The 17,813-nt window shown below is 41.2% G+C and overlaps 2 pseudogenes; one reads left to right on the forward strand and one right to left on the reverse strand.

Moving 5' to 3' along the window:
- Nucleotides 1–12,952, forward strand: part of LOC141631650 (pentatricopeptide repeat-containing protein At3g29230-like) — a 53,837-nt pseudogene extending 40,885 nt beyond the window's left edge.
- Nucleotides 12,953–14,494: 1,542 nt separating this feature from the next.
- LOC141631651 (UDP-glycosyltransferase 708C1-like) lies at nucleotides 14,495–16,876 on the reverse strand (annotated as a pseudogene).
- Between the last annotated feature and the right edge of the window lie 937 nt (nucleotides 16,877–17,813).

Consider the following 17,813-nt stretch of genomic DNA (forward strand, 5'->3'; position numbering starts at 1 on the left):
GGCGAGCTTATATACGCAAGTCTAATGGACTATAAACGACCCGCAGAATACTCAGGTCGAGAGGGACCTGGAGTATACTTTGACTTTTGCCTTGTCCAAGCCTAAGTCAAAGTGGGGGCTCTGTAGATACCCGTATCCGTCGATACTGGAATTTATAGGGAACCCGACAAACACCCGATGATGATAGAACACATGTATTCATTAGTTGTCATTTTCATTATTTGGAGCTCGTTTTACAGCGTAGAATGGACGTAGTCAATGAAGTATTTTATTAATTTAAATGATATTTAAATTAATGTTTTTTAAAGTGAATTCATTTTATTGTTTTAATTTGAATTTATTTTCTTAAATTTATTTTATGGAAAATAAAATAGATATTTGATTTGAAAAATCATTCTTATGTTATTTAATTTGAAAAATCAGTTTATATCGTTTATAAACCGTATTTGAAGAACTCGATTTTTTACGACGGCTTTATACGCGATCTTGAGCTCGTTTTCAACTTGATTTGGGCACGATTTTCGAAGCAAACTCGAACCAACTCCTGACCCATAATCCAACCCATCACTCACCCTCATAACCAAACCCTAACCCCACGCAAACTCACGTCCGTACCTCCTTATTTTCGAGCCCCAAACAGCCCACACAACCAGTCCATACCCTTTGCCGTGTTCAGCATTACCAAGCCCAAAACCCGCTCTAAACGCCACTTAAACCCGTGCCCATTAAACCTAATCCATACCCTAGTGTCCTACCCATATTACCCTAGCTTAAACACCAAGAAACACCCCTCCTAAACCCTACACGAGCTCACGAAAGTTGCTGGACAGAAGCAGCGAAACATAGCAGCCCGACTGCTTGTTGCTCTCTTTTACCCTACTTTAACTCCCTATAAATACCTCCCCTCTGCCATACTTTCATTCCTATAAGTTCTCCATACATACTAGCATCACTAACCAGCACTAATCTCCACAAACAAACCGAAATTACCTCTCAAAACTCTCGACAAAACCGAGACATCCAAACTGAGAAACAGTTGGTGTCTCTCTCGAAATACCATTCGTTTCCCGTTCAAATCTCCATTAAAATTTGATTTTCTTGATCCTAATTAACCATATAACATCCATCTACATCTTAGATAAATATTCACGAGCCAAATTGACCTTGAGAGCACATGAATCCCCTCGAAAAAAAGAGTGTCATACACTCTGTTTTCGCGGCTTTTCTTGTCTGTCCAGTTCTGTTTGTGCTCATTTTTCGTGCCCAATAACTCAGAAAGAGCATGGTTTGTTTTAAGATCTTTGTTATACTCTTATTCTAGTTTTCAAAACATCTTTTAAATCTAATTTTTACCGAGAAACGAGTGAGAAATTGCAGTTTGAAAGTTGCTGTCCAGATTTACCAAAAAACGTGTTGTTGCTTTGTTCCTTCGTCGACGACGGCCTCTCGAGATAAAATATATGATCGATTACGACCCAAGACGGTGTCAATGATACATGTAGGTTGAGGGTGCATCAAATCCTCCTCTTCTCCCTTTTATTTCGTTCTTTTATGTTTGTTTTTTATAGTTTGTTTTGTATATTGTTTATCGTTATGCATCGTTTGATATCGTTAACTGTGAAACTAGTTTAGTCCGAGTACGAGTTAAAGTACCACCATGAACACCCGCGTTGACTTGAGTTGGGAAAGAAATACGCCAGATCGGTCGGTCGTATCCCCCTTCTCATTTACATATCCTCGTGTTCAAGGTTGGGCATTAATAAAACGAGTTTTGACTTTGTTCCTCGCTTTTGACCCCTCGCTTGTTTCACTCAATTCGGCCTACCCTAGGACCCTTTACATGTTAGTTCGACCTCTGATTGTTAACATATGACTCAATTAGACGACATTAGATCGATTTAATAACCTAATTAGACATGTTAGGGTGCTTCGACACAAGCTTTAAAATCGGTTAACAATTCTATTATCTAATTGAATACATCTCTCTTTTCACATGATTTCTCGCTAGTATAAGAGTTCGTGATTAGCACCTTCTTATTAACACTCGACGAGTTAATTTAACTAGCGAACTTGACCTAATTCGACCCTTTAGGCCGTGTAGAGAACTCGGTTTAGGCGAAGCCTTCTGACCTCTTTTATCATCGATTTTTAATGTATATCCAGTATCGCTTTGCAAATCTATCTAACCTAATGAATCTAACCCAATGATTAGGGTAGGTTAGGATGTGTAGGTCGTGTTTGGCCGTGTATTTTGTAGTCCTTTTCTCGTTCATTTTATCTTTATCTCGTTGTTTCGTATCTTGTAATTACTTTTTGTTTATCGAATCGTGTTTTGTAATTTGTTCGTAATTAGTTTTCTTTTATCGAGTCAAAACCTCTTCAAAAACCTTAGTCTAATTTGGTTAGATGGTTGTGCTCCAATTCACGTAAGAGCGTAGTAAATCGCATGTTGTTTAAAGCGACATGGCCCGATTTATGCTAATGCATGCTTTGGTGTGTGACCTAATGTCTAATTCGATAAGATTAAGCGAAAGCACGCACTAGGGGGAGTGACCTAAGGCCGTGAGTCATGTAAGCTGTGGGCCATCCCTTGTGCACGTTTTCCTAGGCCGAATTGGCCGTGTAGGGTGTCATGTATGGTTTTGTGTATAGCGTTGTATTTTAGATCGAGTTGTATCTTTAATTTCTTGATGTGTCGGCATGAAATGCTTGGGTTGTAATAGGATAGATCCCAACGGCTCCTCTATTCACCTTAAGCCTTGTTTGCTTTGTTTTGTATGATGTTAGATCAATCAACTCACATGCTAAATTACAACTTTGACAAAGTTAGTTTAGTTACGTTGCATCTAAATTGACATAGAAACTTCACATGTTAGGGTTTTAAAACGATGTTTGCATATCATATATCGTAGTAGCTACGACCTTGTTTGAAATCCAATACTTGACTTAGTAGAGGCCGTTATTAACGGGCGGGGTTAGGTGTCCTTATGGGCTTCCTAACACGTACCCTCACCTCTTACTCAAAATATATGGTTTGTGGATCCGTCTAAATACCATTGGATTACGAGAGTCATTCAAATCGAGTGATATAGGGTACAAGTCTTTATCTTTAATCACTCGTAGTCGATTGGCTTTATGCTTTTCGATGAAATGTGTAAATTTGACTTGAACGGTTCCAAGTTCCCATAAAACTTGGTGGTGACTCTAATTTGTCTTATTTCGATTCGAAGCAACCTCGAGTCGATAATGCCTCCTGTGGATCTCGCGGACGCAGCTCCCGCGGGCATTGTCCACACATTCCTAATGGCGTGTTTCCCTCACAAGACACGCCATTCCTCCTGGCGTGTTTCAGTCCAGTAGCTACTTCAAATTGCACTCTCTTAGTCACTATAAGCACGCCATTGTTGGTCTTATTTTTAGGATTTGAGAACTCGAGCCTACGTGGACACCATTTTGACAATTAGTTTCAAAACCGACCCAAAACGACACTTTATTTTTTAGCATTATTTTAAAAACGGATTCCCCAAGACGTAGAAAGTATTTCTTCAACAAAATTGAACGGGGTGGGAACAGGCTTAGTAGAGGACCTATCTAAAGTCTAAACCGACCCGGGGAAGTCAAGCCAAGCCGGGATATGGCACGGCAGGTCACCAGTCACGGAAAAAGCCGACCGGACCCGCTACCGTTTAATTAATTAATTCCCACGTTATTCCGTTCAACCAATTTCTGTGGTGTTTCACCACGCAGGCAATACACAGTGCATTGCAGGTTTGCAACAATTAGCACAACATTTCGAACACCAGCCTTTGTATCAAGAAGGCGAAACTTAGAACAAAAACTCTCAGACCTTCACAAATGCACTGATTTATCACGAATCAAGCAAACTTACGCACAAATTTACAAGTCTAATCTCCAAGAAAACCCATTTATTGCACCAAAATTAATCTCAGCTTTCTCAAATTGCAATCAAATTAGGTTAGCAACTCATGTTTTTAATCAAATTGAATACCCAAAAGTGCATTTATATAATACTTTGATTAGAGCTCAAACCCATAATTTACAGTATTCAAATGCAGTAATTACGTATGTTAATTTGCTTAAATATGGAAACTTTCCTGGTAATTTTACATACCCTTTTGTTCTTAGGGCTTGTAGTGGATTATTTAGTGTAAAAATGGTGGAAATGGTGCATACCCATGTTGAAAAATTAGGGTATGGGGGGATATTTTTGTGCCAAATGCTTTGATTGATAGTTATTGTAAGTGTGGGGGTGGGGGTGGGGTTTTTGGGAATGGTAGGAAGGTGTTTATGTTTATGAAGTGTCCAGATGTCGTGTCGTGGAATTCGATAATTGGTGGGTTGGTGAGGGTGGGATTGGTGAATAATGCGGGCCGGATGTTTGTTGAAATGCCTGAGAGAGATGCTGTGAGTTGGAATAGTTTGTTGGATGGGTATGTTAAGGAGGGAAATATGGGGGAGGCGAGTGAGTTGTTTGAGACGATGCCTGAGAGGAATGTGGTGTCGTGGTCGACTATGGTTTCGGGTTATGCTAAGATAGGTGTTAAGAGATATAATCGTGTATCTTATTGATCATTAGCCTTAACGCGGCTTATATAGAATACATAGATGATGTGGGTTGGGCCTCATAATACAATATAATGATATATTCCTAATACCCCCCCTCCCCTCAAGCTGGAGCATGAAGGTCGAGAATGCCCAGCTTGCGGAGAAGATAAGCAAATTGAGTAACACCCAAAGCTTTTGTAAAGATATCAGCCAGCTGCTCGGTAGTGGGCACATGCTCCGGACGTATCAAACCGTCGGTGATTGCGTCCCTAATGAAGTGACAATCAATCTCGATGTGTTTCGTGCGCTCATGAAAGACCGGATTGCGCGCCAAATCTAACGCGGATTTGCTATCAGAGAAAATAGAGATGGGTGCCACGAAGAACACATCGAGACTGGTGAGAAGGCCTTTGAGCCATTTCAATTCACAAATTAATTGAGCCATAGAGCGATATTCCGCCTCAGCGGAAGAAAGAGATACCGTCTGCTGTTTTTTAGTCTTCCATGATATAGGAGAGTCTCCAAGAGTCACAAATCAGCCTATAATGGACCGTCTGGAGGTAGGGCATCCTCCCGAATCAGAATCACACCACCCACGAAGAGACAATGCGCTATCAGCAAGAAGCAAAATTCCTTGCCCCGGACTACCTTTGAGATAACGAACTACTCGGTGAGCGGCCAGCCTATGTTCACAGCGCGGATCACTTAAGAAACGGGACAAAATATGAACAGCATAGGATAAGTCGGGACGTGTCACAGCGAGATAAACGAGGCGACCAATGAGCCGTCTATAAGACTCTGCGTCTTCACATGGAGGACCGGAAGCCAAGCCAAGGCGATGGTTCTGCTCGATGGGTGTGGCCACGGGCTTAGAGCCGAGAAGACCCGTTTCCGCAATAATATCGAGGGCATATTTTCTTTGACTAAGATAAATACCAGCTTTGTTGCACGAGACTTCTAAGCCAATAAAATATTTGAGTTATATCTAAGCACAAAATCAACCTAATTAACAACAGTAAACGTGAAATAAGCTAGTTCTAACAACATAACATCCAATAAACTAATAAAAAGAAATTAAATTACCTTGCTAATTAGGGAGGAGTGAGGCGAGACACCGGAGATAAGCCGGAGAGCCGCCGGAAAACAGGGAGGGGTGAGGTGAGTTGAAAGAGGAGAGGTTAGGTGTGGTGAGGTGTGTCGGAATTAGAGCTGTTTGTGAGGTGAGATGAGAGTTTTTAATTGAAAGTGAACTAATGGGGGTGTCGGGGGTGTTTTGTAAAAAAAAAATTGATTTTTAGTTAACACGCCATACATAATGGCGTGTCTTATTCTGGAAACACGCCATTTGTATTGGCGGGTTTAGGTGTTTGATTTTTTTTGGGATTTTTCCAAGTGTTTTTAAAAAGTTGCTGTATAGACACGTCATTCCTAATGGCGTGTTTCCCTCACAAGACACGCCATTCCTCCTGGCGTGTTTCAGTACAGTAGCTACTTCAAATTGCACTCTCTTAGTCACTATAAACACGCCATTGTTGGTCTTATTTTTAGGATTTGAGAACCCGAGCCTACGTGGACACCATTTTGACAATTAGTTTCAAAACCGACGCAAAACGAAAAACTTTATTTTTTAGCATTATTTTAAAAACGGATTCCCCAAGACGTAGAAAGTATTTCTTTAACAAAATTGAACGGGGCGGGAAAAAGCTTAGTAGAGGACCTATCTAACGTCTAAACCGACCCGGGTAAGACAAGCCAAGCCGGGATATGGTACGGCATGTCACCAGTCACGGCAAAAGCCGACTGGACCCGCTACCGTTTAATTAATTAATTCCCACGTTATTCTGTTCAACCAGTTTCTGTAGTGTTTCACCACGCAGGCAATACACAGTGCATTGCAGGTTTGCAGCAATGAGCACAGCATTTCGAACACCAGCCTTTGTATCAAGAAGGCAAAACTTAGAACAAAAACTCTCAGACCTTCACAAATGCACTGATTTATCACGAATAAAGCAAACTTACGCACAAATTTACAAGTCTAATCTCCAAGAAGACCCATTTATTGCACCAAAATTAATCTCAGCTTTCTCAAATTGCAATCAAATTAGGTTAGCAACTCATGTTTTTAATCAAATTGAATACCCAAATGTGCATTTATATAATACTTTGATTAGAGCTCAAACCCATAATTTACAGTATTCAAATGCAGTAATTACGTATGTTAATTTGCTTAAATATGGAAACTTTCCTGGTAATTTTACATACCCTTTTGTTCTTAGGGCTTGTAGTGGATTATTTAGTGTAAAAATGGTGGAAATGGTGCATACCCATGTTGAAAAATTAGGGTTTGGGGGGATATTTTTGTGCCAAATGCTTTGATTGATAGTTATTGTAAGTGTGGGGGTGGGGGTGGGGTTGTTGGGAATGGTAGGAAGGTGTTTATGTTTATGAAGTGTCCAGATGTCGTGTCGTGGAATTCGATAATTGGTGGGTTGGTGAGGGTGGGATTGGTGAATAATGCGGGCCGGATGTTTGTTGAAATGCCTGAGAGAGATGCTGTGAGTTGGAATAGTTTGTTGGATGGGTATGTTAAGGAGGGAAATATGGGGGAGGCGAGTGAGTTGTTTAAGAGGATGCCTAAGAGGAATGTGGTGTCGCGGTCGGCTATGGTTTCGGGTTATGCTAAGATAGGTGTTAAGAGATATAATCGTATATCTTATTGATCATTAGCCTTAACGCGGATTATATAGAATACATAGATGATGTGGGTTGGGCCTCATAATACAATACAATGATATATTCCTAACCCCCCCCCCCCCCTTCTCAAGCTGGAGCATGAAGGTCGAGAATGCCCAACTTGCGGAGAAGATAAGCAAATTGAGTAACACCCAAAGCTTTTGTAAAGATATCAGCCAGCTGCTCGGTACTGGGCACATGCTCCGGACGTATCAAACCGTCGGTGATTCCGTCCCGAATGAAGTGACAATCAATCTCGATGTGTTTCGTGCGCTCTTGAAAGACCGGATTGCGCGCCAAGTCTAACGCGGATTTGCTATCGGAGAAAATAGAGATGGGTGCCACGAAGAACACATCGAGGCTGGTGAAAAGGCCTTTGAGACATTTCAATTCACAAACTAATTGAGCCATAGAGCGATATTCCGCCTCAGCGGAAGAAAGAGATATCGTCTGCTGTTTTTTAGTCTTCCATGATATAGGAGAGTCTCCTAGAGTCACAAAACAGCCTGTAATGGACCGTCTGGAGGTAGGGCATCCTCCCCAATCAGAATCACACCACCCACGAAGAGACAATGCGATATCAGCAAGAAGCAAAATTCCTTGCCCCGGACTACCTTTGAGATAACGAACTACTCGGTGAGCGGCCAACCTATGTTCACAGCGCGGATCACTTAAGAAACGGGACAAAATATGCACAGCATAGGATAAGTCGGGACGTGTCACAGCGAGATAAATGAGGCGACCAATGAGCCGTCTATAAGACTCTGTGTCTTCACATGGAGGACCGGAAGCCAAGCCAAGGCGATGGTTCTGCTCGATGGGTGTGGCCACGGGCTTAGAGCCGAGAAGACCCGTTTCAGCAATAATATCGAGGGCGTATTTTCTTTGACTAAGATAAATACCAGCTTTGTTACAAGAGACTTCTAAGCCAATAAAATATTTGAGTTTACCAGGATCCTTCATATGAAAACACGCACCCAAATAAGCTTTGAATTTGGCAATTTCAGCTGTATCATTACCCGCAATAACGAGATCGTCCACATAAATGAGCACGAATAAGCGCACCGAACCATGGGAAAAGGAGAATAAAGAGTAGTCGGAGTAGGAGTGGACAAACCCAAAATTCTTCAATGCCGTGGTTAATTTAGCGAACCAGCATCTCGGTGCTTGACGTAGGACATATAACGATTTCTTTAACCGACAAACTTTACCTTCTTTGCCTCTACTAAAACCCGGAGGTAGCCTCATATAGACCTCTTCATCAATGTCGCCATGAAAGAACGTATTGTGCACATCCATCTGATGTAATTCCCAATTTTTGACAGCGGCAACAGTTAAGAAGGCTCGAATGGTAACCATCTTGACCACAGGTGCAAAAGTTTCTCCATAATCCAACTCTTCGACCTGATGATTACCAAAGACAACAAGGCGAGCTTTTAGGCGTTCAATGGTACCATCAGACTTATATTTTATCTTGTAGACCCAGCGACAACCAAGAGCTTTTTTGTCTTTAGGAAGATCAGTGAGCTCCCACGTGTCATTACGTTCAAGAGCATCAAGTTCGGCCTTCATGGCATTGCACCAGCCGACATCTTGTATTGCTTCCTTAAAGGAAGGTGGCTCAAGTCCTGACGTAATTGCTGCAATAAAATGACGGTGTGTCTCCGAAAAAGAATGACAATTAAGATAATTTGCTAATTCATACGGCGTACCTGAAGACGACTCAGACGGATTGGAAGAGCTAGAGGACGAGGATGGATTGCGTGTTGTGTTGAGCAAATAACCTTGTAAGCGAGAATTGGGAAATTTAATGCGATGACCGCGCCCAACAGTAGTCTCGCTGCCAGCACCAGTAATTGTATCAGTACCGGTTGTAACAGTAGCAGGCCCTGTATCAGACCCGGTTTGTGCAGCGTATCGGTCTCATATGCAGCTGTACCGGTCTCAGGTGCACCTGTAGCAGGCCCGGTTGCTGTCGTATCATCCGAGCCATTGAAAGGTTCATCGGAAACAAGAGGAGAAGAAGTGGGCACAGGTACCGTGTTGGGTTCAGCGAAGGGAAAAATGGTTTCGTGAAAAATGACATCACGGGAAACAAAGTAGGACTCCGTCGAAAGATCAAACAACTTCCACCCTTTCTTATGACTCGGATACCCAACAAAAATGCATTTGCGACCCCTTTTTTCAAACCTATCCCCACGAGTGTTTTGGTTATGGGCAAAGGCTAGACATCCAAAGACACGTAAGTTGGCATAGGACGAGCGAACGCCATACAAACATTCATAGGGGGTCTTATTGTCAATCAAAGGTGAGGGAGTGCGATTTATAAGAAAAACAGAAGTAAGAATACTTTCGCCCCAAAAAGTTTTATTTAAATTGGCTTGAAATAAAAGAGAACGAGCGACATTCAAGATGTGACGGTATTTTCTCTCAACCCGCCCGTTTTGCTGAGGAGTCCCAACACAAGATTTTTGAAACTTAATGCAATGAGCTAAGAAATAACTAGCAAGACAATTAAATTCGGTACCATTGTCACTTTGGACGACTTTAAGAGTCTTAGAAAATTGAGTAGAGACCATATTAACAAAATTCAAGAACATGTCCGTCACTTCTGTTTTATGAAGCAATAAATAAACCCAAGTGGCACGGGAAAAATCATCCACAATCGTCAAAAAATATTTCGCACCACAAGAAGAAGGGATACGATAAGGATCCCATAAATCACAATGTACGAGATCAAAACTGTTTAAAGCACGTTGTTCATTATTGTGAAAACTATTGCGATGTTGCTTAGATAAATGGCAAACATCACACACCCATTCCTTATTAAAATTCAAATTGCTAGCAAAAGAAATAGTCTTGATGAATTGATCAGACGGATGCCCAAGATGACGGTGCCAAAGGTCACGAGATTCTAGAGCACTTACTTGATGAATACCCGCTGAAGGAGCACACGCACAAATCCAATACAATCCATCCCGCAACTCACTAATCCCAATCGTCGTCTTCAAAGAACGGTCCTGTATCAAACATGAATTTTTAGCAAACTCAAAAATTAAATTACAATCAGAGGCAAGTTGTGGTACGGATAACAAACTACAAGTGAGACTTGGGACATAGAGGACTCGGCTAAGAGTAAGAGAAGCATTAATATAGGCTGAACCCATGATCGTGGACTCAACCCGGTGCCCATTCGGGAGACCAACGGGTCGAGCCGGGATCGTTTGACGATTCATCAAGCAAGAAATATCACCGGTAACATAATTGGAAGCCCCAATATCAATAATCCAAGAAGGCATACCACTTAAGCGATCCAAGGCGAGAACGGAATTTGTAGAAATCATATCAGCTTGGACAACCTGCTCCTTACTATTACCCGAGGCACCAGTGGACTGTTCAGCAGAGGACGAAGAGCTGTGCAAAGGACCAGAACCACGAGAGCCTTTAGCAGCTCGAGCACGGCGCAAATCCGCAAGTGTACGCGGACGATCACCCCGCCATTTCGGGAATCGCTGTGATTTAATAAAGCAATTCGAAGCTTCATGACCGCGAGTATCACAAAATTGACAATACAAACCCCTAAGTTGTTCACGCTCCTGATCACGCCGGTCACGCCAATCAGTGGACTGCCGTGGCATAGCATACGCCACGACATCAGCCGCATCAACTCCTGTCGGAGAGGAAGAGCGAAGTCGCTCCTCTTGGAGCACAGCGTGATAGGCACGAGTCAAAGAGGGTAAAGGATCTAATTGAAATTGTTGAGACCGAATGTTACCATACAAAGTGGAATCGAGTCCCATAAAAAATTGGTGGAGACGCTCGTTATGGAGTCGTTTAATAGCATCGGGGCCAATATTGTAGCTACACTTGCCACATTTGCAGGAGAAAGGAGGCTCATGAACAATTAAAGAGTCCTAAATCGATTTAAGTTTGCCATAGTAAGTAGTAACATCCATACCTTTAGTTTGAACGCAATTTTTGAGTTGAGTTTTCAGATTATGAATCATTGTACCATCGACGACCGAGAATTGCACGGCAAGGTCATTCCATAAAACCGAAGCATCCTCGACGTAAGAGATCGTATCAAGCACTGACGGATCAATAGTGTTGCGGATCCACTATACAAGGGTACAGTGAACAACTTCCCAATTTTCAAGGAGGATTGGGTCAGTCGGTTTTTTATAGTGCCATCGATGAAACCAAATTTTCGACGCGATTTCAATGACATACGCATAGAATTCTTCCAGTCATCATAGTTATCACGGCGTAAAACAACGTTCGAAATTTTTGCCTCGGGAACAGCATTGGAACCGAGGTAGTAGGGTGATTGTGAGTCGATCTTAGAGTTGGGAGCGACGTCGTCATCACCGGCCTTTGTGGCTGCGGAAATGATCTTCGTCGTGAAGAAATATGAGGGTTTTTTTTTTTTTAGGGTTTCGGTAGGAGAAAACCTGATCCTGATACCATGTTAAGAGATATAATCGTGTATCTTATTGATCATTAGCCTTAACGCGGCTTATATAGAATACATAGATGATGTGGGTTGGGCCTCATAATACAATACAATGATATATTCCTAATAATAGGAGATATGAGGATGGCTGGAGTGTTGTTTGATAAGATGCCTGTGAAGAATTTAGTGTCATGGACAATTATTATTTCTAGTTATGCTGTAAAGGGGTTGACAAAGGAGGCGATCTTTTTGTATGAGGAAATGGAGAGAGCGGGATTGAAGCTTGATGATGGGACTGTGATTAGTATCTTATCTGCTTGTGCTGAGTCTGGTTTGCTTGGACTTGGGAAACGGGTTCATTCCTCTATGGAGGCAACACGTTTAGATGTAGTGTCACAGTGACTAATTCATTAGTTGATATATATGCAAAGTGCGGGAATGTGGAGCACGCATTAGCTATATTTGAGAAAATGACAAAAAGAGATTTGGTGTCTTGGAATGTCATTATGCAAGGTTTAGCGATGCATGGACATGGAGAGACAACGCTCAAGCTATTCTATCGGATGGAACGAGAAGGATTTCATCCTGATAGAGTCACGTTCATTGCGGTCTTATGTGCTTGTACTCATATGGGGTTGGTTGATAAGGGCGTTGACTATTTTTATGGTATGGAAAAGGATTATGGTCTTGTCCCTCAAATTGAACACTATGGTTGCCTGATTGATCTTTTAGGTCGTGGGGGGCGTCTGGAAGAGGCACTAAAAGTTGTGCGGAATATGCCCATGGAACTGAACGCCATTATTTGGGGCACTCTTTTAGGAGTGTGCCAGGTGCATAATGCTACGGAACTTGGTGGAGAGGTTCTGCAGCATTTGATAAAACTTAATCCAGATGATACTGGAAATTTATCTACGTTGTCCAACATATACAAAAACGTGAGACGTGCTATGAAAATGTGAGACGTGCTATGAAATGTATGAGTACAAAATACAAAAACCTTCCGGTGCTAGTTCTATTGAGTTGAACAGCGTGGTCCATGAATTTACTGTATTTGATAAATCCCACCCAAATTCAAAGAGTATATATAAGATGATCAACTTATTACGCCCACAACTTAAGAGAGCTGGATATATTTCAAAATCTGCATATGGTTGATTCGCAATTAGAGCATTATACTTGATAGACGCTGTCACGCGTAGATTTGCCTTATAACTTGCACGGAGTATCTATTTTCTTATTTCCGGGGAGTGAACTGCATCTGGAAGTACATGATGTGAAGTGAGGCCCAGGCTGAAGCTAGAACATCGGCTGTGTTGGATGCGATCTATTGATCCCCTCAAACCATTCATATAATTCCATTCTCTTGCATAATGCACATTTTCCTCTTTCTTGTTGGCTTAAATTAAATATGAACTCTGGATCGGCTGTTGCTAATTCCTAGCAGTGAGGTTTGCCAAATAAGACGGTGAGTAGGGTTGAGACGTGCTTGAGCTTGGATAGTACATAGAAAAATGATTGGGGGACTCTGCTACATATGAGTTCTGCTGTTCTGGTATTGCTAATGCGGATGAGCTGCAAACTTGAGGCGTTATCGGCCAAGAAGAGCCCGTCCTCAGGTGCGTGCCTTGGTTTTAAGTTGTGTTTATCTATATTTGATATGATTAGGAAGGAGGCAAGCTAAAGGTAGTAAAGGAGAAGATACGACTCCACTCGTTTATGCTTCCTTGTGAAAATTTTCCAACATTTAAAGATTAAGGAATAAAACTAAGCATGCTAGAATGTTTTTGCTTGTACAAAATACATGCATGGTATAACAATGTCTTACTGGCTGTGGATGCTGCACCGTATGTAATGGGAATGGATCTAGGCCATTGTGGTTGGGATTTCAAAAACATTACCAAATGCGTTAAATCTTATCTTCTTAGAGTAGGAAACTAGAATTGATGTTCCATGTTTTTAGTCTACATACTTGACCTCTTTTTTCATAAATACATGCATCATTTCAAAACACTTGTTTTCGTACCTCTTTATTCTAAAAAATAATGGATAGTGTAGTTTAAGACGCGGAAATACCTCTGTATATCAATATTTTGAAAATTTTGCTGATTCTAAGCAAAATATCGCGTTTTCCCATGAAGGGTTATATAACAGAAAATAATGTAACAATGGCCTGGAATTCTATTAGGTAACATAACTGGAGCATTCTAATACCATGGTATATGCTAATTGCTATGTATGAACTGGACATGGCATTTGACCAAAAGAACGCAGTACACTCTAGGTGTTGTGATGTCAGACTTGGACATGACGTTTGGATACTTTGTTTAGGCTGGAAAAAAAAAGAGATAACTCGTCACTTGCAGACTGTCTGAACAACATAGGTTACTACCAGCTTCGCCCTTGTTTGCAATTGCACGGCTTGGAGCAGTGAAAGAAATGTGTTGGCACTTGGTATCGTCCCTTAGCCTAGAACGCCTTATTTATGTCTGTCAGTATTTTGCAACTTTTAAATGATTCTGATTTTGATTTTGTTTTACGAACAGTTATTGGATGCAACAGAACACCCAGACTGCTATTATCGATCTGTTTCTCATACGGGTTCTATCAAGCCAACGTAAACAGAGAGTTGAATTCTTGCATTTTTCAATCAACCAGGAAGAGGTAAAAACCAAAAGATAGAACTTTTACAATCTGAAAATTTTAAATTTAAACTTTTGTTCATGTGGTACGAGAATTCTAACAATTAGAACTTATACAGACACGGAAATTGAATACCTGATGTAAAATTGAACCAAGTGCATCATTACGCTTTTGTCTTTCTAATAGACGTTTCTATTATGGTGTTAAACCTTTGACTTGAGCTGCCATTAACATCCCAAGCTTTTCTAGCCTGTACACCTACTCTCTTTGCACTATTCCTCAAGTTCTCGCTCGACATGAGCTCCTTAATTTTCTCCTCGACCTAAGTACTCTTTACCAACCTTTGTCCAACCCACCCCCAACTTCGCTCCCATATTCCTAATCCAACTGCTTTCACCACTCCGGCATTAATCCTTTGATCTCCATGTAAAGGCCACGCTAGCAAAGGTAACCCTCTTCGAGCAGCCTCCATGACCGAGTTCCATCCACAATGAGTCACAAACCCTCCAATAGCCGGGTGAGACAAGATCTCTTCTTGGTTGACCCATTCCTTTACCGTCAACCCTCTATCTTTTGTTTCCTCAAAGAAGGCCTCGCCTAGCAACTCTACTAGCTCCTCCTTATCTTCTTTGTCAACCACAGCAGTCTTGATCACCCATAAGAATCTTATTCCACTTTGCGCAAGCCCATCGCCTATTTTTTTTTTTATTTGTTCTTTGCTCATTGCTGTTCTACTTCCGAAGGAGACAGACCACAGATTTCGAAGGCTGTTCATCCAGCCATGATACACGGTTGGATCCTGCAAAGATTGAGGGGTTTTAAGAAACTTGTTTTGTATCTATTAGTAGAGTCAAACATTCATTATTTTTCGCATTTTAAATGGGTCATTTATAAACAATGGGCTTTCATATGTTTCCAGTTAAGAATAAGTTGCTTTAAACTTATCCGATTACCTTGGCGTAGGCAGGAACATCTGAGAGTACTGTGATATTGAGAAAATATTTTTACTTTGGCATATTTTATAAAAGAAATTGTTTTTTTTTTTTTCCAGAAAAATAAAAATAAAAAATTCTTGATATACCTTTGGCTGGGAGATCACTGAAGACTTTACCGCTCTGCAGAGCTGAAATTGTTTCCTGCTCAAAGAAATCGAAGGTGTTTAGAATCACACCCTTAGCATCTGGGAGGTGTCGACAGTTAGTCGCAGTCAATCGACCCATAATGTGGGCTGTGCATTATACATCAGGGGAGGAATCTCATCTGCTGGAATTCCCGACAAACCAGGGATCATAACCTCTTCACCTGGTGTAAAACTGACCCTAAGACAACTAACCATGAGCGAGAAGAATTTGGCAGAAGTAGTAATGCCATTGTAATTATCAATACCCCGTTCAGAAAGCGCCTTATTAATCCCCTAGGCAAACATAAGGTCAGAAAAGATGGCACACGGCTGAGGGGAAAGAGCAACAAGGTCGTCAACAAGGAGGTGAGCAGAGCGAGAAACAGCATCATATTGCAGGAAAAAAGGGTCGGTAATACCGGTTTCAGATGGGTCAGTAGGAAGTACATGAAACTCAGAGGAGGCAACGTGAGGGTGGGAGGATAAGAAAGATTTGATTTGGGTAGTTTCAGCTTGGGAAAGCGTGGGCCGGATAATAATCAGGGTGACAGTGCAATTACTGGACGATATCATAGCGGCTAAGCGTAGGAAAGGGGTCCGGTGTCCGATTCTTGCGCTCAGACAAACGGCTACATGTGAGTAAGTAGGGAGTGCATCCATGGTTTGTTGTTGTTGCAATTTGTAAATGTGGGTGTTTGGTATTGAGCAGTGATGTGTTGATGTTTTTCATGTAGCTATATTTATGGAAGAGTTGGGTGAAGTGAATGGTAGCAGACTAGGAGTCCGTCCAAGTATGATTGTTTGTTGAATGCTTGAAAAAGTCAACGATATTTCTGCTAGTTTACAATTATCACAAATCAACTCAATCAATCAATATATCAAGGGTGCTAAATCCCGCACATCATTTTACTCAAATCCCGCCCACTTTCCCCCTTATTCCAAATGTACCTTTCATTAACCCCCCACCAAAATTGAAACAAGTGAGAGAAACAAGAAAAATTAAAAAAACCCCAAATCTGAGAATCAATTTCACCGGCATCTCCCACCACACTCCCTGCTCTGGCATCCTCTCCCACCCTCTAGCGCCAACGACAACCCTCCACACGCCAATACCCGCGCCGACCCGTACGCCTATGACACTACAAGTTGACATCGGCACAACCCCTCCCTGCAAACGACGCCGCCACAATCCTTCAATGCACTAGATCCCGCCTAGTCGAATTACATATAACAACTTGATAAATGCTTGTGGATCTAGTGGAAATTGGAGAGAGGCTCTCAAAATCTGCAAACACATGACTGACAATGGAGTTGGGCCTGATCTATTTACTCGCAACATTATTCTTTGTGCCTACAAAACTGGTGCTCAGTATTCTAAAGCTTTGTCCTATTTTGAACTTATGCTGATGGACGAAATCCTGTACTGTTTCGACATGGCTATCTGATGTCCGATAACTTTAGGACCGTGTAAATATGGTCTGGACTCTGGGCTGATCATATTTAGTTTTTTGCTACATTATAGACCGCTGATTTATGCTTCACAGGTATTAACATTCAGTCAATGGAAAAGGATTTTTTTGGACTGAATCCGTCTGAATTGAACTGAATTGAACTTAATGGACGTGAATTGAATTGAACTGAACTGAACATAATGGACCTGAACTGAATTGAACTTTTTTATAATAATAATAATAAACCCTACCATGAACCCTACCTATGAGTGACTATTTTTGACAATAAAAACGTTATGTGCCTCAACCTTTCGCCATAGAACTTGTTCGTCGAAGAAACTCCTACCTCGACGCAACACGCCCGATCTCTCCAAGGTACTCACTTGTTTCTAATTTTGCTGACATGATTCTATCATATTCGTTATATCGTTAAATTTATTTTTTTAGTTTGAATGTTGATATTATCCTTTAATTCTTTTGTCTGTTTGATATTACCCTACAATTTATTTTGCCAATGTCATTTGTAAGTTGGGTATCAGTCATTAAAGCACTAAAGACAATTTTCTTGGGTACTCTATAGTTAGCAGCATATCCATCGGACCCCAAAAAAAAGATGTAGGATTTTGAAAATTTTCAGTACTAGATCTTGTAAATACCTGGGTTAAATAACGTATGGACTTGCTATAGACTAAAACATAGAAGATTTAAGACGAATTTAATAATGTGATTCGTGAGATGGAGTTTCAAGTTCATTGAATGACGCATCTCGCAATATGTTTCATTGTCTGTCTTTCAATATTTGATTTTTTCTTTTATAAAAAAATACTCTATATACTATATCGACTTTTAA

The sequence above is a fragment of the Silene latifolia genome, chromosome Y (genome assembly GCF_048544455.1).
Source record: "Silene latifolia isolate original U9 population chromosome Y, ASM4854445v1, whole genome shotgun sequence".
NCBI classification, from domain to species: domain Eukaryota; kingdom Viridiplantae; phylum Streptophyta; class Magnoliopsida; order Caryophyllales; family Caryophyllaceae; genus Silene; species Silene latifolia.